This window comes from Protopterus annectens, chromosome 17.part0, assembly GCF_019279795.1.
Source record: "Protopterus annectens isolate FY-2018-M chromosome 17.part0, PAN1.0, whole genome shotgun sequence".
Taxonomy (NCBI): domain Eukaryota; kingdom Metazoa; phylum Chordata; order Ceratodontiformes; family Protopteridae; genus Protopterus; species Protopterus annectens.
In genome coordinates this window covers 750,446,755-750,472,835 of record NC_056751.1, presented here as the reverse complement: position 1 = coordinate 750,472,835, position 26,081 = coordinate 750,446,755, and the positions used below count along the sequence as shown (strand labels likewise).

Below are 26,081 nucleotides of genomic sequence, written 5' to 3'. Positions count from 1 at the left end.
TGTCAATTAGCAGTCCTGCAGGTATTTATAGACCCCATACACACATACACACTTTCTAGGGTGTCAAAACTGTCACTATAGTGAAACAGCTTTGTTGGATCATGTGTATCTGGCAGTTGCTACTTTGAAAACAAGGGACATGCAAAATAATTTTACTGTTCCTCAGTGATTGCAGTGGGAACATCTATATTTTTCTCCTGAATATCGTAGAAATAGAAATGTGCGATATTTTTTGCAAATTATTTTCATTTTATAATTGCTGACATGTTCTTTGCACTACCCTGTAGTTCTGCATCAAACAGGGCCAACCTTCTATTCCTGAATTTGTATTATTATTGGACACGGATGTCTTTTTGCATTGTGTTTCTGTTACTGTACTGTTTCCCTAGTAATTTGTTAAATTATCATGTTCTAACATATTTAGCAAAATCTTAATCATGGAGCATGACAAGTACTACTTGGAAAAAATAGTCTGTACATTTGCATTGAAGCCACAAGTGTGAGTGTTATGGTACAGTGAATTGAAGACATGCATAATCACATTCCTAAGGCATGCATAATCACATTCCTAAGGCATGCATAATCACATTCCCATTTCACAAAATGAACCTGCTCTTATCCTTTTACTCTTTTGTGTCAGTATTATGTGTTGTGTCCAAGTATTGCTTTCATATTAAGTTTGGTTTCTCTCTTAGCAGCACATGTGACAGTGGGTTTCTGTGTGGTTGTTGTAGCTTCGCCATATGCAATGTGTTTGGGAAATAGATGCATAGCGTTTCATTGCATTTTCATTTGTTTGGGAATTATATTGCTTTTTTCAGTCACTGAATGCAGAATAGTGTGTGTGTGTGTGTGTGTGTGTGTGTGTGTGTGTGTGTGTGTGTGTGTGTGTGTGTGTGTGTGTGTGTGTGTGTTGTACCTTTAAGAAGCATTTCCAAGGACAGTATGTACATATAAATAACAAGCATGTGCTAGCTTCTGTGCCATTTTGAGAGTGCAGTCAGGGTGTGAACATGCATGAATGTGATAGTTTGTATATAAATTTATGTAAGTTAAAGATATTAAGTCTCAATCCTGATGTGTTTGTACATAATAAAACTGACTGAACAGAACCCACAAATGTCCGTCTGTTTTATCCTGACCTGATGAGCGACATGGTGTCAGAACCAGGATTCCAGTGACTCCTTTTCAGAATTAGGAGGTGCAGATTTAACAGGGAAGGTAAACTAAGGGAACCGAGTGCAAAAAAAGGGCCACAATCATACTAAAGGTAATGAAAACTTGCACAAACAATTTATTTTATTAAAAAGATAAAATGGAGCATTACAAGGGCACAGAACACATTATTGAGCAAAGAGAGGCGCAAAAAGTTTATTAATTAAACAAAATGTTCAAAATTAAGATATTTGATAAAACGATTATCAGAAAAACACATAGGGGGTTTGGAATTACCTCAGAATTGCAAATCGAGCATGTTCAGAGTAAAACGAGCACAAACCAAAGTATAAATGGGCGTGAAAAGAGATTAAACGAGCAAAACGAATATAATAAAGGGCAAAAAGGACACATTAAGCATAAATAAAGTAAGGCGACTGCATGTTTTTTGGCAGATTACTGTGTTGTGGCATAAACAACTATTTAGCATTGATTGAAGCTATTCAAGGCATAACTAGAGTTATTTGAAGTATATTAAAGTGTGTAAAAGTGCTTACAGTGTATGCTTATTAATATACATTTATTCCAATGAGTTTACTGTGTGCAAAGTGCAACTGTTTTGTGAAGTACAATCAAAATATGTCCATTTTGAAAAGTTTCTTGTGCTGGGTTTGTCAATTCACAGAATGCCACCAGTACAGAGTGTTTCTTGCACTGTACAGAGTTATTTAACAAAGTACAACCATTTTGGGAAAGTTTCAGTGTGCTGTGTACTGTTTATTCACACAGTGCAGTTATTTTGAAATGTTTCTTACACTGATAAGAGGTGATTTCTCAAAGTACAGTGATTTCAAGAGTATTCTTGTGCCTAGGAGACCTATTTCACAAAGTACAGTTATTCAGAGGCTTGTTGTGCTGTTGGGCATAGTTACAAGTACTGGCATAAATTTCTGGCATATGTATATGTGCATGTGTTCGCTCATACTTGCAAAAGCCTTCACTGATGTGTTAATATTGCAGATGCATTTCGCAGACCAGGTCCACTTGTATTTGATCAGAATATTGCAGAGAACTGGAGAATATTTGAGCAACGGTATGATATTTTTATACAAGCAGCTTATTCTGACAAAGATGCATGTACCAGGGCATTCATTTTGTTAAACCTAGCGGAGTCCAAGGCCATAGAAAGACAGCATTCATTTGTGCACGCACCGAGAGTATATGAAGAACAGAAAAACTGTCACGTTGTACAGGCTGAATCAAGGGAGAACCCCCAAGTGTTTGAAACGTGAACTTAGAGAAATGTGCAACCCCAAGACAAATGCTACATTAGAAAGGCATTTATTTTAGAAAAGAGATCAAAGGCCAGGAGAAACTTTTGCAACTTATATTATTGACCTGAGGAACAAAGCTAAAACATGCAGTTTTGGTGATTTGAAAGATGAGATAATAAAGGACAGGCTTGTTTGTGGTATTAATAGTCCTGCAGTAAGAAAGATTTTGCTTAGTGACAGTGATTTAATGCTGAGAAAAGCTATCGAGATTTGTCAAATCCATGACGTTACAGAAAGACACACAAGTATGCTTGCAAGTGATAAGTGCGTGGTTTCAGCAGGCTTCAGAGCAAAGGTAGACAGCATGCAATACATGGCTATCAGAAACAGGTCTAAGCACAAGGCAGCTGTAACCCCTGCAGGTGTGGCAGGTAAAACCCGTAGTCTTCCAGCAAGTTCTAACACTATATATATATATATATATATATATATATATATATATATATATATATATATATATATATATATATATATATATATATATATATATATATATATATATATATATATATAGGGTCTATACAATGGCATTGAATGGCTTTTAAACCAAAAATGCCAAAAATGTTGATTTTCTGGGGGGCTGTGCCCCCCCCCCCCCCTAAAAATGTATATACTAACTCTGAGATCGCACTACAGTGAGGAAAGGGCAAATTTTCCAATCGTCACTGTATATTTATTTATACCAGTAGGGGGTCAGCGTACCATATTTAAGTATATAGAAAGCTTCCTTATATAGAAGTTTTTTTCTTAATATCCACATATATCCCCCATGAAACAACCAGTTCTAAAACAGTACCCTGAAGCCCCTCTGGATTATCATCATGACATAATTTAAAATGCATAGCAAGAGGGCTTTTTGGTCTACCATTCCTAATGCCTCCCACATGCTCTTGTAACCTAGACTTAAAAGGCCTCTTGCTTTCTCCAATATAAAACATATTGCAAGAACACATCAAAATGTATACAACAGAAATAGTATCACACCCCAAAATACCTTTTGTCCGAAAATACATACCATTTATTTGATCAAAAGTTCTAACTATAAACTTACAACTAATACATTTACCACATGGAAAGGTGCCTAGTAATATAGGATTCATACATATATTACTCTCAGGAACCTTAAATTTACTGTGCACTATGATATCTTGGATGCTTCTTCCCCTAGAAAAAAATAAAAGATTCTTACACAATGTGGTATGGAATTTCTTATATTTAAACAAAAAGCTCCAGTAATATTTAATAATATCCACAATCTGTTCTGCCAACAAATTGTATGTCATAACCACATATATTTTTTTGTTCTTTCTTATTCAGCCTACTCACAGTTCATGCATTATTATATGCATATGCAATTTACAAGTTCAGCATCCAAGTCCTTGACCCATTGTAAAGAGTCAAAGCCCAATCTTTATTGTAACCTCTATCAATAAACATTTGGGTTATTCTAGTCCGCTCCCATTCCTGTTTAATGCTATTATTACACAGTCTTTTAACATGTAGCATTTCCCCATATGGCAATGCCTTAGGTAGATGTGGGGGATGGCAGCTACTAGCATCCAAGAACTGAACAGTATCCCCTAACTTTCTATTAATTCTTGTATGATTTCTGCCATTAATACCCCCTTCTAAACATAAATCCAAAAATGTCATTTCATTACCATATTGAAGACTATCAAATTTTAAACTAAATCAATTCTTATGTAAATCTACCACAAAATCTTGAATTTTCTCCTGCCACCCCGACAGATAAAAATTAAATCATCTATATATCAATAATATGCAACTACATGCTATTTTACAAAAGGATGCCCATTAAATAATCTATTTCAAATAATCCCATCATAATGTTGGCATACATGAGGGCAAAAGGGTTAATTGTTTAATGAAGGTAATTAATCAGTTTTAGTAATGTATATAAGGCATATTTATGTGCTTTGTTTTTTGACTCCTGTGAAGGCAGTGTTGCCGAGGTGCTAGAGGTTTTAATAAATTTTGTTTTTTTGGATTCTGGATGTTTTTGTTGCATATATATATATATATATATATATATATATATATATATATATATATATATATATATATATATATATATATATACACACATATATATATATATATATATATATATATTTTTTTTTTTTTTTTTTTTTTTTCAATTGGTTGTTTACCAAGTTCTAAGACAAGTGAAGTTAAAAGGACATATCAAACGCATAAATTCAACACAACAAGATTATGAACGAGCCAGTTTAGATCTATACAATAGATTTGTAGACAGAGGTTACAAACATCAGGATATTGTTAGGGCATGTGAATGGTCTACCAAGGCAGATAGGAACACATTATTACAATACAAAGCACGGGATACCAATCCATCCAAATCAACCATCAGGTTTGTTACCACTTATGGTAGAAATCATAATGCTATTAGAAGTATAATCAACATACATTGGAACATTCTTTTGGCTAATGACCAGCTCAGACAACTTTTTGGCCCACAGTGTCACTTTACATATAGACGTGGTAAAACACTGGGTTCTTTGTTCTCTCACTTTAAGAACAAAGAAAGTGGGGGAGCCATATACAAACAAATGACCATGTCTGGAGATGAATTGTTGGGCACTTTCCCCTGTGGTCACTGTGGGTCTTGCAAACAGGTTAGTAAACTTAAACAATTTACCAGTAGGAATACTAGCAGAGTGTATGAATCCAAAGTTTTAGGTAACTGTAGCAGTAGCTGGGTGGTCTATTTGGTTACCTGCCAATGTTCAGCTTTTTATGTTGGACAAACCTTCTGGTCCCTTGGAATCCGTATGAATGAACACAAGAGTGATATCAAAAACAAAAAAGAAACCAATGCTCTTTATAGACATATTCTGAAACATCATGATGCTCAGTTTAGATTTATGATTATCGACAAAATCATTGGAGATAGGACCAACTCACAAGGATGGCACAGTATTCTCAACCATAAGGAGAAATATTGGATTATTACCTTGGGGGAATTATTTCCCCCAGGCTTAAATGACCATTTGTAAAAAAATGTTTTCAAAATTTTTTTCTCACAATGTCTTTCAGTTTATGGGGCTCAGTGCCGTGCCTCATTTATATATTCATTTATGTTATTCGTATGATTATGTCAAGCTTCTTTATATTTGTGGACTATGATTTTGTCGCATAACATTATGCATATCTATACCATAACACTCTTATCTTGAGATATGGTTTGTTAGATATTTCTTATTTAATATATGTACTTGTTTTATTCACTGTTTTTTGCAATGATAATTTTTTACTTACATTCTGGTTTCCAATTTTTGTTATCTATCTGTGTATCATTGTCGGTTATTTGGATTTCTTACACTTGCATTTTTATATTACTTTTGTTCATACTCAGGGATACAACATTACCTGTAATCATTTAAGTTATAATTATGTTGGCTATATTATACTTTGTTTCTACCAATATGTATTTTCCAGTACCTTTGGTATGCACTTTGTTAAACCTCAGACATTAGGGATGCCTACATCTCAGATTTTTCATTCCTGTTTTGACTTTTATTCTTATTACCAATAAGATATGTATTTTTATATACATATACATTTTGTGTATATAATTACTATGATATCATTTTTTAGGAATTATCTTCTTGCCTTGTTTTTGCTTAGAACATTTTTATTACTTATTTTTTGTTTATCTCATTGTATATGTAATCAGGACTAGGAGTGGGAACATACTATGTTTCCATTGGTTGGGGTTGCATATAAATATTTATGTGATTTATGACATGTAACATAGACTTTTTTCACTGATGAAGGCGTTTTAGCCGAAACCGGTTTGCAAATAAAAAGTTATGTACTTCATTTAGTTTTTTTTGGGTGTCTTTTTATTTCCACTGCCTAGGTTCACATTATGCTGGCCAATTGTTGCTGATTTGGTATATTCGGGCCGTGCATACCCTATGTGCATAGCATTGTGTTTTGTTCCTACTTCAAATAATCCCATCATAATGTTGGCATACATGAGGGCAAAAGGGTTAATTGTTTAATGAAGGTAATTAATCAGTTTTAGTAATGTATCTAAGGCATATTTATGTGCTTTGTTTTTTGACTCCTGTGAAGGCAGTGTTGCCGAGGTGCTAGAGGTTTTAATAAATTTTGTTTTTTGGATTCTGGATGTTTTTGTTGTATATATATATATATATATATATATATATATAAATTGGTTGTTTGCCAAGTTCTAAGACAAGTTCAGTTAAAAGGACATGCTCAGTGCAGTACAAGGGTGAGTCAGCAAAACCCAAATCAAGCTTTATTGTTAACTGTCACAGTTGTGGTGCCAGTCATGAGTCTAAAAGAAAAAAGTGCTTAGCATTTGGTCAGCAATGCCACAAGTGTAAAAAATGGAACCATTTTCAAAAGTTTTGCAAATCAAGTAAATCTCATGCAGTTATAAAGAAGGGTCGCTTAAAAATCAAATTGATCATAAAGAAAGCTGCAACCCTACTTTCTATGTAGATGGTGTATCAGTAATTGGTGAAAAGATTGATACAGTAGATTTATTGGCAAAGAATTAAGTATTTTGTACTGTCCAGAGCAATGGTAAATCCACCGAGCTCAAACTAGACACTGGTTCAAAGTGTAATGTTATGTCAGCAAATACTTTTGCTAAGGTGAGAGTTGGTGAGCAACTTAATGTGGCCAGTTGTATGAAACTTGTTGCTTATGGAGGTGAAGAAATTCAAACTGAAGGTTCAGTAGTGCTTTCATTTTATGTGGCCAAGAACTGTTATAGCTTATTATTCCATGTAGATTGAAGACTTGTGCAGTCATTATTGGGTCTCAGAGACAGTTTGAGAATGAATCTGCTTTCTTTTACCAGAGAAGTTCATCATATAAGCACATGTCCCAGTTCCAGTTTCACTGATGCTATTTTTTTCAGAGTATGCCGATGTTTTCGATGACAAACTAGGCAAACTTACAGTTGAGTATTCTATGAAATTCGACCCAGAGGTCAGTCCAGTGGTCAGACCAGCAAGAAAAGTTCTGATAGCTATGCAGAATAAAGTCAAAGCTCAGTTGGATAAAATGGTGTAGCAAGGTGTAATTTGTCCAGTTACAGAACCTACTGAACTGGTGTCAGCTCACAAAAAAGGCTCAGACAAAATCAGAATATGTATTGACCCAAGAGATTTGAACAAAGCATTAAAGAGATCACATCATTCTATGAGTGCAGTCAACAAAGTCAAGCCCTAATACTAAATGCCACTGTTTTTTCTGTCTTGGATGCAAAAAGTTCATTTTGGCAAGTGATGCTTGATCGCAAATCTTCACTACTGACTACATTCAGTACCCTATTTGGAAGATATAGGTTCCTCAGGATGCCATGTGTAATAAATTCTGCAAGTGAAGTCGTTCAGTGTGGAATGGAGCAAATTATTTTAGGTTATCCTTGTGCCATAATAGTAGACGATTTATTGGTCGAAGGCAATGATGAAGCAGAGCATGACAGAAACCTTAGGTTCTAGACAGAGCATGTGAAGTGAACATGAAGCTCAGTCCTCTGAAGTGCAAATTCAGACCACCAGAAGTTACATACGTAGGTCATTTATTTACATGTATTGGCTTGAGACCAGACCCAACCAAGCAAGCAGTCATTCTTGAGGTGCCAGCACCAGATAATGTACAAGTTCTACAATGTTTTCTTGGTATGGTCAACTATTTAGGCAAGTTTATAGCAGGCTTCAGTGAGTTTACAGAGCCTTTGAGAGAGCTGATGTGCACAAATGTTACATGGATTTGGTTGGAACAGCACCAGAGAGCATTTGAGGACCTTAGGCAGAAAATTACCACCCCACTTACATTAAGACACTATGATGTCAGTAAACCAGCAACTCCTTCCTGTGATGCTTCAAAGTTTGGTCTTGGCACAGTTATTCTTTAAGAAGACAGACCAGTAGCCTATGCATCTGGATCTCTTACACAAACTGAAATGCAATATGCTCAGATTGAGAAAGAGCTTTTGGCAGTAGTATTTGCATGTTCAAAGTCTCATAATTATATTTATGGTTGAGCAATTCAGATTGAAACTGATAACCAACCTCTGGTTACTATTCTAAAGAATCCTATGCATTCAGCTCCAGTGAGATTACAAAGAATGATGCTCAAATTGCAAAAGTACAACTTCAAATGGTCTACACAAAAGGCAGACTCCTTTATCTGGCTGATACCTTATCTAGATCACCCAGAAATACAACAGAACAGCTTGATGCAGAGAATTTTGACTGGATGTCATGGAAGTGCGTAATTTTTTTACCAAGAGACTTGATGAGCTGAGAGATCATACAAAGACTGATCCAGTTTTGCAAAAGCTCAACTGCTTCATTCATGTTGGATGTCTGTGGAAGAAATCTAGTGTACCACCTGAACTACGAACTTATTTTCCTTACAGAGATCAAATGTTGATGGAAGATGGTATTATTTTCAAAGGTCCTAAAATTGTTGTTCCTGCTTCCTTACAACAGGAATATATCCAGGTTTTGCATTGTTGTCATCCAGAATCCGCATCCGCTAAGAGAAGAGCAAGAGAATTAGTATTTTGGCCTTCTTTAGCAAAATACATTAATAAAGTACTTTTTTCTTGTTCAGTATGCAACAGTACTAAACTGCATTTGCAAAAAGAACCACTTCGGCTAAGTCAAGTTCCTGAACTACCTTGGTCAACCGTAGGCACTGATATATTCAAGTGGAACAAACACCATTACTTAGTGTTGGCAGACTCTTATTCGAACTGGTTTGAGATCGATTTACTACCTAACCCAACATCAGCTGCTATCACCAAGTTGAAATGTTATTTCTCAGCCCATGGGAGTCCACAGAAGCTTATCTCTGACAATGGTAGGTTCATAGGTTCATATTCTGGTACTAGGCTATCAGCCCTAGTGCCTATACAAGCCTAGCCATAACAATTCCCTGGCTATTTCTTCCCACACTATTTACTTCCCTGGACCCCTGTCTAGCAGGGCGACTGACATGATCCCCGGGGTGAATTTCCTTTCTCCCATCCAATTGTCAAGGTTCCTTTTGAAGCGGGCTAAAGAGGCACTCTGCTTGACATGTATGGGCAGTCTATTCCAGAGTCTGGGGAGTCTCTGTGTCAGGAACCTACCCCTCCTGCATGTTTTGTTTATTGTGATGACAAGGTTTAGATCCCTGGAGCGTGTGGCTCTGAGGGATTGGGATTTCTTTAAGTGTAGCATGTCCAGCAGCTCTGGGTTTGACATGGCTTTGTATGTTAAGCAGAGATCGCTTTTGAGTAGACAATATGCGACAGAGTATAGCTGGAGTTTTTTAAGGCGGTCAGCGTAGGGCATCTGCTTTAGACCTGTGATTCTTTTAGTGAGGTATTTCTGCGGCCTTTCCAGTTGTTGCAGATGTCTTGAGAGGTACATACCAAATTGGGCGTTGTATTCTATAATGGGTCTAATGAGGGATGAGTATAGTGGGACAGTGACCTCCTTTTTTCTGGATGAAAAGCCCTTAGTGATGAGGTGTGCCACATAGAAGGATTTCCTGACTGTTGTGGCGATGTGGTTATCAAAGGTGAGACCACTGTCCACCTGTGTCCCTAAGTCTCTTATCACACTTTCAGTGCTTAGTGTACTGCCACCTATGTGGTAATTCACGGGTACATGTTTTTACCCAAAGGGGATAACTATACATTTCTTGGCATTGAGCTTGAGCCCATGGCTCTGACACCAAGCATCTGTTTCTGTAAGGCCCTTTTGTAGAGTATCCACATCATTTGGGAATTCAATAATGGCTCCCAGTTTGCAGTCATCTGCAAACTTTGTTAGCCAGAGTCCCTTAGTGTTGGCCTGTACTTCAGAGAAGTAGATGCCAAACAAGAACGGTCCCTGGAGTGAACCCTGAGGTACTCCACTTGTCACTTGTCTGGTGCTGGATTTGGAGTCGGCTACTTTTACAGTGTGGGTTCTGTCAGTAAGCCAGTTGGCAACCCATTGGGTGATGCAGGGATTAATGCCCAGCTTAGTAAGTTTATCTATGGTTCCAAAGTGGGGGATGGTGTCAAAGGCCTTGGCAAGGTCTAGATAGACTGTGTGGACCACCTTACCCTTGTCCATGGCTCTAGAGACTGATTCGAAGAAGTCAATCAGGTTCAGGAGACAAGATCGGCCCTTCATGAACCCAAACTGGGTGAGGTCCAGTATTTGAAGGTTGCCAATGTCTTTGTTTATAAGTTCCATGGCCTTGCAGATAAGGCTCGTCAGACTGATGGGATGGTAGTTTCCGGGATCCAAGGTGGATCCCCCCTTGTGGAGTGGGATAACTGTAGCTCTGCGCCACTCAGTGGGCACAAAACCTGAGGTGAGGCTATGATTAAACATGACACTTAGGTGAGGTGCCAGTTCATGGTATAGTTCATGTAGTACACAGTCCGGGATGTCATCTGGTCCCATGGATGCTGTATTCTTAGATTTGGAGAGTGTGTTTTTTACCTGTGTGGCCATTATTACCGTAATTTGGCAATCTTCCGGTATTGAGATGGGCCGCTTAGGGTGTGAAAGGGGGGTGAAATTGGCACTGAATCGATGTGCCAGGATATTGGCAATATCCTTGGGGTCAGTATATTTAATGCCATTCTGTTTTAGCTCAGAGCAGATCTGAGCATTGCCATTTAGATTCTTGACATAGTTATAGAATGCCTTGTGGTTGTCTTTGGAATCTTTGGCAATTTTATTTTCGTAACTAGCTTTGGAGGATTTTATGAGGGATTTCAGCTTCTTACTGAGGCTGGTAAGGGAGTTTTTTGCATCCTGGGATTTTCATCTTTTCTGCAACAGTTTCTTCCTTTTGTTGTAAAGTTTGTTTATGGCAGAGGACCACCAGATTGGCTTCCTTTTTTTGGAGGAGAGCATCTTGGTTCTATTTGGGATGGCACGATTCATGCATGAGTGGATGTGCTCATACAGTGCCTTAGTGTAGGATTCAGCAGTCGAACTTTCAGTTCCCATCTGCATGGGTGTCATGAAGTTTGTCACTTCTGACTTGAGTAGCATGAAGTTGGCTTTGGAGAAGTTTTTTACGGAGGTTTCCTTACTGGGGGGTGGGAGAGGGATGTGGATGTTAAGGGTGATTAGCTTACGGTCAGACCTGACTAACGAGGGGGTGACCATAGGTGTGGAGCATCGATTTACCATGTTGGTAATGACCAGGTCTAGGATACTGGAGCCCCTGGTGGGACTATGGATTAGCTGATCCAGTGCGTTGGAATTTATGAATTCCAAGAACCTTTGGGCAAAGGTGTTGGTACATGAGTAGTTTTCCCAGTTAATGGCAGGGTAGTTAAAATCACCCAGTATTAGGGTGTTTAGTTGTATCTTAATATTTTCCAGTATGTTTAGAAAGGTGTAGTGAGAATCTTGGGGCATGGTGGGTGATCTGTAGCAACCAGTCAGTTGTTTCATAAAGTTGCAAAAGAATGGGACGTTGTACATTTTACTAGTAGTCCTGAATACCCACAGGACTGGCTGAACGTGCAGTGCAGAGTGCAAAGCAATTACTAGAGAAGTCAAAGCATGATAATATCGATGTCTTTTTGAATTTACTGTCTCAGAAACTTACCCCGTGACGATATATTTGGCTCACCTGCTCAGAGACTTCTGTCTAGGCAAACCAGAACAACCTTGCCTATCAGTTCCAGTTTGTTGAGGCCTAAAGCTAAAAACAACAGAGCAATCAAAGCCCAACTATTCAGAAAGTGTTATTTCCAGAAGTCCAGCTATGATAAATCAAGCAGATTTCTTCCTTCATTCAAAGAAGGAGAGACAGTGAGGATACAAATGGCGAAAGGTTTTGACCTGATTTGTCAAGTAACAGGTATATGTACTTCGTAGAATCTGAGGGTGTGGAGTACAGGGAAAATCACAGACATCTTCTGCCTGTATCAGAATCGATATCGCAGCATTGTTCCTGTGATACAGACTCCAGATCTCAGAGCAATCTGGACAATGTTCCTGTTGCAGTACGTGTCTTAACTTCTACTCCATTAATGATGATGTTCCTAATGTCCCCAAAGCTGAACATTCAGCAGAGACTGTCCCAGTTGCTAGACCTAGTTCTAATTTCTATGTCACACGATTTGTTCGTACTTCCAGAGCTATTGTGAAATGCACAGCAACCTGGGCATAATTGTCTATATGTATTTAGTTCTGTATAATTGCATGTCAAAGAATTATTTTGTATCAATTGTATGTCAGTTAATGTTGTCAATAATGCACGACTCGTTTCTCAAAGAGGGAGGATGTAGAATAGTGTGTGTGTGTGTGTGTGTGTGTGTGTGTGTGTGTGTGTGTGTGTGTGTGTGTGTGTGCCCTGTACCTTTAAGAAGCAGTTCCAAGGACAGCACATGCATATAAATAGCAAGCATGTGCTAGTTTCAGTGCCATTCTGAGAGTGCAGCCAGAGAGTGTGCATGTATGAGAGAGAGGTAGTCAGTTTGTTTATAAGTTTATCTAAGTTAAAGTTACTAAGCCTCAGTCCTGATGTGTTTGTACATCATAAAGCTGCTTGAACAGAACCCACAAATGTTGTCTGTTTTATCCTGAGCAGACGAGTGACACTGAAGATATGTTACTTAAGGTAGTAGCTGTACAACAGTATATGACCATGCCGCTTTTCTATAATTGAGTACTACAGGTTACACCCACCATGGAATTCTCATTTCATTGTAACTACATTCTGCTGTCAATCTTCATATGTTTTGCCCTTTGCTACTACTGCCCAGTGTGCTATCAGTAAATTAATTCTGCACTCATCTGATGTAAAATGATATGCAGAGCTAATATTACTAATGTTCACTGTTATCAGTGTGAGTAAACATGCTGCCAAATCCACTGTCACCACTTAATACTCTGGTTGCCATGCTAAGCATATGAGCTACATACGGTCTTTCCATGCTGGCATTTTTCAAGTGTTTTTTCTAAGCCATTAAGGCAGAACTGATATACTTTCCTTTCTAGGCACAAGTGGTTGGGTTCCTATTATTTTAGCAAATGCATTAAATTGTGAAAGCTCTTTCATTGAACATCATTATGCGAAATGGCAAAATTCCGAAAGCACAGAACAGCGATTTTTTCCTAGGGAAAAAAAAAATCACTGGGCTGTTTTCGGGACTTTGCCATTTCCTCCACTGTGGTGTGATGTCAGAGTTAATATATTTAAGTAGGGGGGGGGGTTGGGGGGGAAAGCCTCCCACTTTATTTTGTGTTTGGATTTTTTTTTTTTTACGGATCAGCGATTTTTTTTTTCCCTGTGGAAAAAAATCACTGATCCGTGTGTTTGACATTTTGGATTTTCAGGGATTGTGGGTCAATTATATAGCGTTTGCAGTTCAGTGCATTCGCTAATATAATATAGACCCAAGTGGTCGATATTTAAACATTGTATCTGACATCAATAACTTAATTACTCACAAAGGAAGGGGTTGTGCTAGTCCAAAGGCTTCAGTAATTGCAAAGCCTGTACTGGTTGAATTAAAGGTATTACATCACATCTGTATCTCACTGTCACCTACTGCTGCCTCATGCTACACATGCTAAACTTCATAATTTTGTGCAGTACAATGTGTACATTTCCATTTGTGGTTAGTTGCTACTAGTAATGTGACAACAACTGGCATTCATTCTAAATCATTTTTATTTTTTACTACCACTGTTATCAGGCAGCTAATTCAATGAACTTAGACCTTCTTCTAAAATGTACATGTCCACTGCACAAAGTCAGGCACATCATTGCCTTCTAAAGCTTTGTGGTATTTTGTAGTACTTCAGGTATCAACAGTCACTCCCCCAGTGTGCACACACACACACACACACACACACACACACACACACACACACGCACACGCACACGCACACGCACACACGCACACACACACACACTCACAAACACACACACACACTCACAAACACACACACACACACACACACACACACACACACACACACACACACACACACACACACACACACATAGTCGTACACTCTTACAGATATGTCAGAGCTATCACAATAAGCCAGAGGATATTAACTGACACTTCAGTGAACTTGGTCTGCTATTTCATAGTGCTTGAAGTAGGAAGAGGTGTGTGTGTGTGTGTACTCATGAGTGTGTCCATATGTGCGCATATCTGCGTGTTTATCCTAAATGTTGGAAAATGGTGGTGTATAATCAGAAGTGTGATGTATTTTCTCAAAAGTATTTTACAGCTGGTGTTACTTTGACCTTGTGCAGCACCGTACAAAGGGGCACAACCTTCTCTTCTTGAATTTGTACAGAGATTTGTTTTAGAAATGGGGCACAGATGTCTTTATGCATTACGTTTCCTTACACGTGTTCTATTACTACCTTTTGATTTGTTGTCTTGTAGTAATATTACACTTCATCGAAATCATAATCCTCGAGCAAGACAGAATCAGTAGTTATCTGTGATGTGCATGACTCAAACAATAGTTTCTATAAAACTAAGACAGTTACAGAAACAAATAACTCCAAAATGTGGATTAGTATACAATAAATTCCATCAGCTATAGCACCAATAATGTTAGTCTTGCTCTCTGCAACAAAAGCAGTAAAAAAGTACAACCACAAATTGCAAATATTTAATAGCTGCTGACATCAGCAAGGTTGAGAAGGAGGAAAGTCTATGCAAGACTGCAGATGGTATCTGACGGAAAAAAATCACTGCAAATTCCCATATGTCAGAGGTATGTCATGCAGGAAGAGGCAAATCCCTTTGCAAAAAGTTTGCAGATAAATTAAGCCTAAATAAATGCGTGAGTTTCGGGTTTCCTTTCATTCCAAGAACAGAAAATAAAAGCTTAATAAAATAAAGGCAATTTTCTGGCAACTAAACCATAATGTGTTGAGAAGAGATTAAAAATGTAGGTGAGGGTGGCATTTTACTTTAAAACATATCCTTACAACTAGTATCATAGTTATGTACTTTTCACAATGCTAATTTAATGTCTGACTATAATTTTATTAATTCATTTATTTATTCTCCAGGATTCTAGTCTATCCAATGACTCACTCTCTCTGTCTCTTTTCTCTCTTACACACACACACACACACACACACACACACACACACACACACACACACACACACACACACACACATGCACACACGCACACACGCACACACGCACTCACGCATACACGCACTCATGCACACACGCACACACATGTACGCACTCAGTTACACATGGCACAAACTACTTACCTACACCATGTCTATTAGGAAGTGGGAAGAAATTTACATATTAGGTTGATGTTTCCACTTCCTAAAGACATGATGTAGGTGAACTGGCAGTTCTCCAAACAGTAGGTGTACATGCCATGTGTAACTGCCTCCTGCACCCCTACAGTGAGGAGTAAGCCTTCATGCACAAAAAAGTGATCTGCAGTCTTGAGCAGTCCTTTTTTTCTGTTCTTCTACAACTGCTGTGTAAATTATTTTATTCATCTAGCAAAGCAATCTGGAACAGCAAGGCCACATGGGAAAACATGTTTAGTATGCCTGGTATAGCCTATATTCCTCACTGGTTATTCTGCAAACGATTCTTTAAGTGGCATATCCATGGCTGTTATACCTATCAGCTTCTGAGCACAAGAAATCTGGACAGAGCCTAACATAATGGTGGGGACAAAGGCCCAAAAATAGGGACACATTTTAAATATTTCTCTTATAAACTTAGAAAATTGGTAGAATAACAGGATTTGTCTTAGCATGCATTTTTATAAAGACTATAAAGTCTAAAACTAAACTGAATGTCATTATTTGGTGACATCAGTCCTCAGACCATCCCAGAGATTTGCTAGAAATCTACAGATTTTATGAGAAACAGACCAAAAATATAAGGCAAAAATCTGGACATTCTGCAAAAATCTGGACAGGTGAGTGGTATGATGTGGGTCTGCAGTCTGACTTCTTAATGAACATTCTGTACTGTGTATATTTTTTTAAACACCTTTATCGAATTATCACTTGTGACATAGGCACATTTACATTTATATAAATGTAATCAAACTGTATTAACAAGTTAAAATTAACAAACGTTATGCTTCACTATGTGTATTGATTAAAACTATTTTATCTGGTCAGTCGGGTCAGTCATGAGGGTTCAGAGATGGCTTTTGCTTTGCAGGTATATGTGCTTATTTTTCAGTTCAAGATGGAAACCAGATTATACATTGGACATATCAGTAGACACTGCCCACAGAGAAAGGAATAGAGGTTTTTTTTTTTGTTATTTTTAGATACTAAGGTTACGTGGGGAGCTGCATGCCACTCAAAAGTAGTGCTGGAGCAGGGGCAATTGATAACAATTACTCACTTAAAATATTAACAGCACATCATGTTTTGCATTAATGTGCATTTTCTGAATGAGAAGTATCAGACTGTAACTGCATGCTGCCCACAGCACAATATACTTGCATTTATTTATTTATTTGTATTTGATTTTTGTGGCAGTGAACATGGGGTGGAGTGCCTGTAAAAGCAAGTGGAAATACATTACTGTAGTTGTCATATTTTTCGTTTTCTTCATAATGAAAAATTAGGAGTACAGAAAATGTGGATAGCATTCTTTGGTGGCAGGTGATGTGTGACAGTGATATCTGATAAAAAATATGTCTCAGTGCACCATGTACCAACCTGAAAAGTTATTTTAATCAAAACTGTAATTTTACCAATCATCATTGCTAATATACTCGCATATTAAAGGTTCATCAGGCATATGAAAGCAAACAGCAGTTACAGGACCTTGTCTGAGTGATAGCTAAAATGGTTTGTTGGGGAGAGAGTATCCACTAAAGGACAATATTCAGTTATATTTATATGATTCCTTAATAGTCAAAGGTAGTGTGCCATCTCATAAGGAGCACATTCCTCTGTGTCATTACGTTTATGCTTTATACTCAAGTATTTTATTAGAAATCCTTGATATTTTTAATTGTGAACAGACTCCAGGAAATTGACATATGACCTGTTATATTTGGCTAATAAATCTAACTTGCCAGAGGGCTTTTGTTGCAACATTCAGGCACTATGCCTGATTTCTACCAGGGGATTACTTCACCTCTGCACAAGAAAATAATCTCCATAATATTTGTGTACTAATTTTTCATTGTATCAGATGTAAAAATCCTGTATATTTCACCATACTTTTTTTTCAGTTGTAAAAGGCCATGCTTTTAAGTGGTTAAAACTGTGGAGTCAGATTAAGAGATACATTGTACTTAAAGCTGTGAAATAAGAATTGCAGCTTTAGGTGTATTTTTGTTATTAGTTAAAGGTTTTGTAATGAAATCTCAAAGTGAGAGATAGACATAACCTTTCAAATGAAGGACTCTGAGCCTTTCGTTCACATGACTTTGCTGCCAGTCAGACATTTTCCATTATATTTATTTTGCGGGTGCTTTGATGACTTTGAATTCGGTATGCTGAGTATAATGATGCCCTAAAATACTTCTTCATTGAGTTGTCATCACACCATCAGTAAAATCCCATTTATTATTCCCTGAATATAGAAGTTTTGTCATTAGACTCCTTTTGAAGTTTAGACTCATGTGCAGTAAATTACATCAGAAGAAAATAAAACTGTTTATGTATCTTTACTACTGAAACACCCAGCTAAGTGCATTTTGTTTCTGAGGGTCATGATATATCACTGTGGGAATTTGACTACAATTTTTCATCTAGTTAAAGAAATATGGCACTTTATTACTGGGTATCATCAGTGGTCTCATTTAGCCACTTGGATGCTCTCGTTTTCCACTCATTTCACAAAAACGTGTTAGTTTAGTGTGACTCCCAGAACAGTAAAACTGAATGAGTGAAAAGGCAGACTTACAGCAGTCTTAGACTACGTATATGTTTCATGGAGTACTGCTTTTTCTCAACAGTATAGTCATTCTTGAGTTGGTATATATCTATAACTATATCTATATGTGCGCGTGTGCATGTGTGTGTGTGTGTGTGTGTGTGTGTGTGTGTGTGTCTGTGTGTGTGTGTGTGTGTGTGTGTGTGTGTGTGTGTGTGTGTGTGTGTGTGTGTGTATATATATATATATATATATATATATATATATATATATATATATATATAGGGGTACACAGTGCTTTTCTCCTTCATTCGGGAGTGCAGGATGTCTTGCCTCCTGTAAAAAAACAACTTTAAAAGAAAATGATGCTTGACATTTGCTGTTCTGCATTTTTAAAATACCTCCTGGGCTCATACTTATGAGTATCTTAATGACAACATGGAGCTGTAGAGTTTCTATTTTTTAAGCTGACAAACTCATTATGCATCAGAATCATGTTATCAGTGTGGTTTTAAAAAATGTAAACCAAGGATAATAAGCTTTTATAGAAAAAAAGTGATAATTTCTGTAACAGTTATATGTTGTAGCAAAACACAAATATTCTGCATATTGTGAGAGACGTGCTCCTATCACAGATTCTCTTGACTAGTTTCCCTAAAAACTAGTGGGCTGTGTGAAAAAAAAAGTGAGATTAGGAAAGACTCTTGTCTGGGACATTTGATAAGAATATATTAAAACAGTAAGCAGCGATAGTCATTTGAAGTTAGGGAAGAATTCAAGTCAAAATAGTCTTTGTACATTGACAGGGTGAATTTTTTTACGGAACATTCAACTAAAAACAAACTTGTAGCTTGCAGTTCTTTTCAGACTAAACTAAACACAAGCTACCAAAATGATGCATACATAATGTTGGTGCAATTTCAGACCTAAAAGGAGCAGTCTCCTTTAAGGCTGATAGCTTCCTTTCCTGTCTTGCAGTTTCTGTATGTACATGAAATGCTGTGTCAGTGTTGTGTGTACGTGCAGGGGTGCAGGAGGCAAGCCTTCATGCATTGTTCTCCTTTTAAGTTCTTTTTTATAGGAGGGAAAACCACCCTGCACTCCCTAATGAAGGAGAAAAGCACTGCGTATCCCTATATTTATGTATAAAAGTGATCTTGTCATTCTTTGCATATGCTGAGGCATAAAAAATTGTATTGCTTTTTTCATTAAAACTCAATATGCAGCTGTAGTAGGAGCTCAGTCCAGTGGTGTTTTATAAATAATTATGCCAGTAATGTTTGGTGAAAATTTCATGAATAACTGCTTAACAGTTTTGCAGAGATAAGCTTCAAGGAGCACAAATAGCTTGAAACTGACAGTATTCTGGAGACAGTCCTTTAGAAAATGCTCATCAGTTATGAGATTAAATGTGCCTATGCTGCTATGACATCCATCTCTGTGACGGCATCTCTGTGCACATTTTCAGTGTTGAAAATTCTGTAATTCAGCTGAAGATGTTTAGATATCAAATGAGTATTCTTCAGCTTTTACAAAGCATAATATTTTTGTAGGTTTTCTTTTTTTCTTTGTTCTGAGCTTTACTATTTATTTGGTACAGCTTAGACAATTTCAGGACTTAGATTCAGTGCGTTATTTCTTGGTACTGACTCATACTCTGGGATTCAGAAATATGGTATCTGTGATCACTCAGTGTCAGCCACTATGTACATTTCAGGCATGATGTGGCTCTGAGCTCATTAACAATTAACATAGTGAAAAAGCTAAGTGAAAACAGCAGCTGATTAGAAAAATAGATCAGGGCAGGCCCGGGTATCTAGTGACAGCATATATTCCCTAGTAATGGTTAAGTAATGCAACAAAAATCTCTTAAACATGGTATGTGTACATGCATCAGTGTGACACAGCATTTCATGTACATATAGAAAGTGCAAGGCAGGAAAGGAATGCACTATTTATATCTGTTTTCGACCAGATTAAAGATTAGAAGCAGGAGTATAGGATGGTATGAAAAAAGTGAAGACGCAGAGAACCACTTAAGGTAAACTGTTAAGGAATTGATAAGATGAGGAAGGAAAGGTAGGGTAATGTATTTGGGGGCAGGTGTGCATTTTCTATATATTAAGAAGGTAAGATGATGCAGGAACTAAGGAAAGTCGGAGGAATGGTTGGAGGATGAGGGTGAGTAGCAGAGGCACATACACAAACATAAAAGACGGACAGACTGATGAGGACATGCTGACATACTATAGGAGGGGGAGCACACCGGATTAATAGACATCAGACAAATCGATGAAAGACAATAGTGAGGAGGAACACTGGACAACAGACAAGGGAGGGTATAGACACAAAAGTGAGGGGAACATCAGGGTTGTGGATACCATGCATAAGGTTCCCAGTACTACACTGCCTGTGTGTGACCCAGTGGGCGTCCAGGCATCACCTTGTGCACCTGCATGAATGGGCATTGGCTCTGACTGAGTAGCTAGAAGCAGACAGGAATGCTACTCTGAAAGCCACAAGAAGAGTCTTTCCAGGTGGCTGATATAGAGAACAAGATGATGGTTCACCAGGTCTTCCAGTACCACTGCCAGATGCCTCTGGGCATTTCCCCTGATAGAGCCATTGGTGTAAGCACTGCCCTTGAACTGATGATGTCCAACCAGAGGCAGGGCTAGAGGGTCTATTAGCCTACTTCTTGATGACTCTGAGGATCTGTCTGGGGCAGGCTGGGCTGCAGCTGTCTCTTATGGTGTTGTACAATGAGAGCTGGTGGACTGCAGAACACAGGTACTGTTGTGGATGTTGTTGTATACAAACAGAATGTAAATGGAGGGAAACAGCATATCGACCCCAAAAATGTATTTAACAGAAAGGATACCAATAAGGGGGGAGAGAGAGAAATACAAACATACAGTGAAATTCAATGCTACATAAATATGATGATATGTTAGGACAACATTACTGCAAAAGTCTCACTAGAAACCATCATTGATATTAATAAAGGTCTACTATAAATGCAGAGGTTTAACCCAATGTACAACCTTTGTTAACTGAACCAGATGTATGTGTAACTGTATATTAACTGCATTGCCTGTGACTGGGCAGTGAATTTGTGTGCTGCAAAAGTAGGATTAACTACAGAGATGTCACTGTGTGCAAAAATCCAGGCATGTCTTACCCCATGCTCTGCAGAAGTTATCATGCACTTTTTATGCATATACTTATGTAACTGGCACTGGGCATGTAAGTTCCATTAGACTAGTGGCCTAATTTCAGGGGAGAACTGGGTGGAATTTCTACTGGCTATATGAAATTTCCAGTGGCACTCTGAAATAACCATGCTGTTTTCAGTAAGTGCCGTGGAATCATGCAAATCCACTGCTGCTACCACCAGCAGATGGAGCTTCAGCTGAAAGCCTCATTCACAGGTCAGCACAGTCGGAATTGCATCTCTCCCCCACTTATGCTGAACTATACTGCCAGTAACAGAAAAGGGACTAAAGCATCACAAAGGCCAAACACCAAAATAACACATAAGCTAACTGAGCACTGCACAGGGCTGACAGGCTATTAACAATAACCCAAACCCATATACTAACTGAGCAGTGCACAGGGCTGATGGGTTATTAATAATAACCCAAAGGTAATATATTCCCCACACTTAAGCTGTCTAAGAATTCTGTAGTGCTTTATGGCTGAGTGTTTCTAATGTTTATATAGAGGAATGGATAATCATATCTCATAATGTACTATAAAAATGGTGTATTCAACCCTGCACCTGATAAGGTTCATAAGGCAGATCAATCTCCTTAGGTGTTGTAGGGCACTCCCCGCTATGTGTCCTGCGGTGTTGTAGGATAAGATCCCAAAAAAAAAAAATTAACAAATAAAAAGTCAAATATTTCCAGGACATCTCAGTAGAGCTCACCCTGACCCATGTTTCCCATCAGTGGAGAAAGTCTGAAGGTCACCATTTCAACAGTGAGGTGGCACTGCACTGCAGCCCCAGTTTGGGGAATGGCAGTGGCATCAGCAACCACCCTTGCAAATTAGTGACAGGTTCATAGGAGATTACTAGGCTAATGGCTGAAAAGCCCTTACAAGCCTGGCCAATATAACTGGATTTTACCAGTACATGTCCCCCTAGGGCCAAGAGCATGGCATGGATTTGTCCTTCAGTATCTTACAGAATGCCCCTGTCCATAGGGGACATAGGCACTACCCCAAGTGGGAATTTGCAATTCCCCATCCACTGATCCAAGCTGCATTTGAAGAGGGCTAGGGAAGGACTCTGCTTAATGTAAATAAGAAGTCTGTCCCAAAGAAGGGACAATCTCTAAGACACATATCTGTCTCTCCAGCATGTCTCGTTTGAGTCATTGACTAAGTTTAGATTCCTAGATTGGGTGACCCTCATGCTGTTTGATTTATGGATGTGTAGAAGATCTATCAATGCTGGTTTTGTGAGTGCTTTATAGGTCAGGCATAGGTCACCCCTTAATAGTCTGTAGGAGACAAGAGTAAAGGAATAGTCTGTCTGCATGAGACATATTGTTTACACCTTGTATTTTCTTTGTGAGGAACCTCTGAGGTTTCTCCAGCTGCTGTAAGTGCCTAGTCAAGTAGATGCCAAATGGCGCATTGTACTTAATCATTGGCCTAATCAGGGCTGAGTACAGTGGGACTATAATTTCCTTGGATCTGGATGCTGTACCTTTACTTATAAGTTGTGCCACATAGAAGGACTTTGCCACTACTGTGGACACACAGTGGTCAAAGTTCAGACTATTATCTGTGTACCCAGATGTCTGACCTCTGAGTCTACTCGTTGGGGCGTACTATTGATGTTGTCATTTGCAGGGATATTTGACTTCCCAAAGGGTATGATAATGCATTTTTTGTATTTAGTTTTAGGCCATGGTTCTGGCACTGATCATTTGTCTGATCTAGACCCTCCTGAAGGATAGCTGCAGCACTGGGGGGTTTAATAATTGCCCCCAGCTTGCAGTCATCAGCAAACTTTTTTATCCAGAGGCCTTCCAGATTAGCTTTTACTTCAGAGAAGTATATTCCAAACAGGTGTGGTCCCAGCAATAAGCCCTGTGGCACACCACTAGTAAATGGTCTTTTGCTGGATCTGGATTCACCCGCTTTAACCACGTGTCTTGTCAGTGACCCAATTGGCTATCCATCTGGTGACACAGGGATTTATGCCCAGTTTTGTGACTTTGTTTATAATACCTGAGTGGGGAATTGTGAGAAATGCCTTGGCCAGGTCAGGGTAGGCGGTATGTATTGTTTTACACAAGTTTACTATCAAATGGGTGGTCGGACTTTGTGAGATCTACATTAGTCCAAAATGACCTATTTGATAGTAATGAAAGAACGAATGATGAAGTGTAGAAACGTACAACAGCGAATGCAGTACAGCATTCGCTGTTGTGACTTTCTACATTTCCATGCCGATCGCACTATAGTGGGGATCAGAAAATGCACCCTTTCCCTCACTGTAGTGCGATCTCAGAGATTGTATATATAAGTATCAGGGATTGTGGGGGGTGCAGGGGGGCTTGCCCCCCTGCAGATACATTGTTTACTCTGAGCTGGACAGTGATTTCATTTCCAGAAGTGTGGTGAATGTTTGAATTGTGTCAAATTTGAACATTCACCACTTCTGCGTTCGACTTTTTTGTTATTCGCTGATGTTGTTTTTCATTTCTATGGTTCGTAGAAATGATAGTTTGCATGGTGTGATCGAGAAAATGATAGTAAACCATTTTACACTCATCTGTGGCCTTACTGACTTTCTCAAAGAAATCCACCAGATTCAGTAGACATGACCTGCCCTTGACAAAGCCAAATTGGGTTGGGTCCAGTCTTTAGAGGTTTCCGATGTCATTATTTATCATGTTTATGATTATTCTTTCCACAACCTTACACAGAAGACTAGTCAAACTTATGGGTCTGTAATTTCCCAGGTCAGTAGATGGTTCACCTTTATGCAGAAGGGTGACTAGTACTGTCCCCACTCTATTGGAACAAAGCCAGTCTGGAGTCTGTGGTTAAATAGAGATCCTAATGGGCCTGATAAGTCCTGATTTAAGCTGTTTAAGAGGCAATCTGGTACACTGTCAGGCCCCATTGAAGCTGTGTTTTCAGCTTTAGAGAGCACAATAGTAACCTATTATTTGCTGATAATTGGAGGTGGAGTGGCAGAGTGAAACTAGAGGTGATGGGGAGGTGAAATTTGTGGCAGAATTTGTTGGCAAGTAAATTTGCTATATCTTCTGTTTGAGTATAGCTGATGCCATCTACAGCTAATTCCACAAATTGTTAAGTGCTGTCCTTAAAATTGTGGGCATAACTGAAAAATGCCTTATGGTTGTTGTTAGCTATGGAAACTATTTTTACCTCAAAATCTGGTTTCAGAGACTTGACTAGTTTCCTGATTCACTCCTTTAGACTAATGAGGGACTTTTTTGTTTGCTATGCACATTCCCTCTAACTTCTTGACAGGATTTTCATTCTTTTCCTGTATAACCTATTAATACCAGGTGTTCACCAGGTGGGCTTCTCTTTGCAGTTTGACCTGGGTTTATTTTATTTCTATGAAGTTATTTATTTGGCCATGTAGGGCTTTTGTATACACCTCTGCATATGTTTCTGTATTTTCTGGATTTGGGGTAGCTTGGAAACTAGCTATGCCATCCATTAATAGGTGGTGATTTATCTTAGAGAAGTTCTTAAAGTTTTGGGGGTTAGGTGGGTGGATTAGTTTTAGCTTTATTTCAAGGAAGACTGATTTACGATCTGATCGTACCAGTGAAGACATTACACTGGGGGGGGCAGCATTATCCCATATTTTTGATTACCAGATCTAGGATATTTGTTCCCCTAGTGGGAGTCCAGGCTAGCTGCTCCAGGGCATTTGAATTTACAAAGTCAAGGAATATTTGGGCCTGCATGTTAGTGGTTGTGTATGCCTCCCAATTAATGGAGGGGTAGTTATAACCACCCATAAGTATGGTATTGGGCTGGACAGTGAGTGAGTCTAGTAACTTCAGGTATGATATATGGGTTTGCTGATTCATGACGGGGGACCTGTAGTTAGCAAGAATATGGTAATGGATTTTTCCACTGCTTAATTGGGTATGGAATAGCTCAAGCACGTCATATTGTTTGACCGACCTTGAAGGGTGCTTATCCTTTATGTAGATAGATAAACATCCACCTTTTGCTTTTGCTGTTTCATGTTCCGTGAGTGGCTGGAACATATGAAAGGTGTTATAGCTGTGCACTGCTAGAGTGCTTTCCATGGCTTTGAACCATGTTTTAATAACTGCACAGATGTCAGCATTCTCCAGGGTGAGGAGAGCTTCCAAGGAGTGCAGTTCCTTGTTGAGACTCCTAGCATTGAACAGTAACTCCTTATCCTGAGTAGCTTTTGTTATGCTGGGAGGTTTGTCTGTTTGGCAATGCTTAAAAAAGGCACTATAGGGGTAGATAATGTTTTGGGCAATATCTGAAAGCCTAGAGGTGACAGGTGAAGACCATCCCTGACAAAGCAGCGTGGCCTCTCCACCATGTCCTCCCAGGATGATAAGTACTGGACCCTTTTGCAATGACACCAGTAGCTAAGCCAATTGTTAAATTTGATAATTGTTTGCTGGTATTGTGGCATC

General features: G+C 38.5%; 1 protein-coding gene across 2 annotated transcripts in view; it reads left to right on the top strand.

Annotated features, from left to right (window-relative positions):
* Window positions 1-26,081, top strand: part of LOC122791295 (SLAM family member 9-like) — a 569,735-nt gene that overhangs the window by 292,796 nt on the left and 250,858 nt on the right. The gene's annotated exons all lie outside the window — the stretch shown is intronic.